This window comes from Quercus suber, unplaced genomic scaffold (genome assembly GCF_002906115.3).
Source record: "Quercus suber isolate HL8 unplaced genomic scaffold, Cork oak 2.0 scaffold_1367, whole genome shotgun sequence".
Lineage (NCBI taxonomy): Eukaryota > Viridiplantae > Streptophyta > Magnoliopsida > Fagales > Fagaceae > Quercus > Quercus suber.
Window position 1 is genome coordinate 10,017 of NW_027070749.1, and position 2,812 is coordinate 12,828.

At 30.0% G+C, this 2,812-nt stretch overlaps 1 long non-coding RNA gene across 1 annotated transcript; it reads left to right on the forward strand.

Annotated features, from left to right (window-relative positions):
• Window positions 1-14: 14 nt before the first annotated feature.
• On the forward strand, window positions 15-1,167 carry LOC136065949 (uncharacterized). Its single transcript, XR_010627525.1, has 2 exons — window positions 15-696; window positions 802-1,167. It is a non-coding gene; the product is annotated as an uncharacterized LOC136065949 (long non-coding RNA).
• Window positions 1,168-2,812: the final 1,645 nt, after the last annotated feature.

The following is a 2,812-nucleotide window of genomic DNA, read 5'->3' on the forward strand; positions in this document are numbered from 1 at the left end:
CCCCCCCTCAAAAACACAAAACTGTCCCAAGACTCCAGCATTAAAACAACAGAGTTTGGGGTAAGCCAAGAAATCCCATTTAGGTAGAAGAGAAAAGCCCACAGATCAGAGGCGATTGGGCAATGCAGCAATATTGTTAGGAAATCTTCTATTTGCATTTGTTTCTAGGAGAGTGCCATGCAAGTTTTTTGTACCAAGGTCTATTTCAGGCTTATGAGTGCTATACCATTTGTTTTTTGTACCAAATATTTACAGTTAAATATTTTACATTTGAAAATATTTTACTTCAAAACAAACAGAGTGTTAGAATTCATAACAAACAGAGTGTTTCTTTCTTAGTCACTATTTTATCATTTTCAACTTTTTCAGTTGTGTTATTTGTTCACTCATCTATTGTTATGAAGCATCAAAAAGGTTATACATACATGATTGATTTTACTAATACACTCTTCCAAAGTGTCAAGCAGAAAATTTGAGGTTTGATGGGTAGAATTTTTTTGTTTGCTTGTTGTTTTTGGTTTGTTTGTTTGTTTGTTTGTTTGTCTTGTTTTTGAAGGATATGGGTAGAGTTGCTAGCATTGTAATGCTTCTTTGTTGGTATGTTGTCTGCAATAGGAAAAGGTTCAATATTATGATATAGCTACCGAAAAACGAGCAGAGTTTGATAGAGCCATGATAGATTATATCAAGCGAAAGGTAAAATTGCTCCACAAGTTCTTTATTTTTTGTAACTTAATTTGTCTTAAATAACAGTGGTCACCCACTAGAAATATAGTATGAAAACATTATGTTTTTTTGCAGGAAAGTGGTGAGGATCAAGAAACTGAGGATTCAGATTCAGAGTTTGATGAGTAAGGCTGTACGATTGTTATTGGAAAAATGATGTTTTTATAGGTGTAGAAGGTAGTTGGACAGGAGTTTGCATGTATATTAATTTGTGGTTCGCTTGTGATTTGTCATCTTCATTAAAACTATCAATGCCTGTATTATTTTTGTGTAGGCCTTTTGGAGTAAGCTACTGCTTGCAATTGCATTGGCTGATAACAAAATGTGTATTTGACTGTGTATATATTGTTGAAGTGAAATGTCTCAAGTTCAGTCCTTTGTTGGGAGCTTGGGATTAAACTACCATCATAAAGAAAACTGAAGTCAAGTGTTCCATAGTTACTTCTCGGACCCGTAGCTCTCAATTAATCAGTGCCTTTAATAAGGACCCAAAAGTTGAAATACAAAGTACTTTTATTATGTTCCTTTTTGTCATTTCTTATATTTAAAATTTTATCAATTAAAATTACTAGACGGGTGTAATAACTAGTAAGTCTTTGTGATCCTTTTAACTTGGACAAATTTTGTAAAATTGTGTAGGTATTTTAGTATAAGGAAGTTGTGATTTTTTTTTTCTATTTTTTTTACAAAATATAATTCTATGTTAAGGAAAAGAAATTAAGATATAACATATTTCATGATTCATCTGTGATTTTGATTTATATATAGTAATTATAGAGAGAAGTCAAAAAAATTGTTAACCAAAAAAGAAGCCAAAAAAATTTGAAAGATATGATTTAAAGTATTTTCGTTTCAACTTTTGACCTCTTTTCATAATAATTTTCTTTTCTTTACTTTGATTTTCTTAATGTATGCACAAATTCCTTTTTATTTATTTTATTTTATTTTTTCCTTTCTTAAAATGCTCATATATGATTTAATCTACTCTTCTTTCTGACTTGCCGTGTATGTGTAATGTGTTTGCTTGCATTAAGCTAGACATTTTTGTTTTTTCCAAACGTGTTTGCTTGCATTGATTCACCGTCAATGTTTATATTGCATAAAGATAGCTTAAGAATCAATACTATTTTGCCAAGAGTTTTGTAGTTTACTGGCACTTTTTAGTGTTTCTAACGAAGATGTTTAAGGTTTGAATAATTTTTCTTTATTGTAACAATGAAATTATAAAATATAAAATAAAAAATAATTATATTAAATATGTCATTATATGTTTATATATTTTATTATGAATATGCTAGATAAAATTGATTGATCAATTTTTTTGTTAACTTCTAAATATTTTTACAACTATTCTTAATTTTTAACAAGCCAAAGATATTGCACGCTTTCAATCTACCAAAGATATTGAATCTTACCATTATGCAAGTAAACCGTTGCATGGCCGGTTTTAGAGATTACTAATGTTTTGATAACATTGCCTGCTTTTACTAAAAAAAGAAAAAAAGAGAAAAAAGAAAAGAAAAGAAAGATAATATTGCCTGCACTTTAGTTTATGGTAAATTGAAGGATCAAAATGAATCTTGCTAGCCCTTGTGCATTTGATTCTCATCGTTGTCTGGCAGGACTCACTTTAGGCAATTTATTGTTTACATTCCATGCACATCGAGACATCAGTTTGAAAAATGTGGATACTTAAGGGTTGTTTGGTAGTGTATTTTAAATAACAGTTTTTAGTGTTTAAACAACATTACATGTATTTTCATACACTTTTTCATTCACATGTATTTCCAGAAATATAAACAACGTTACTAGAACAACATTACCAAACGAGTCCTTAATGTTCATAATTTGTAAATGGTTGTTTGATGTTGTATGGAATGAAGATATTGAGAGTGTGAGACAATCATTGCCTTTATATTATAAATTATTTTCTTTCATTTTGAACGTGTTCTTGGGAGTATGTTGGGCTCAATATCATTGACGCTCACAGCTATGTTACATCTCTCTCTAGTACATGCAGGATTTGTGTATTATATAACTGGAACAGGTCAGAAATCACTTCATATGTAAAGAGAAGATGGGAAAA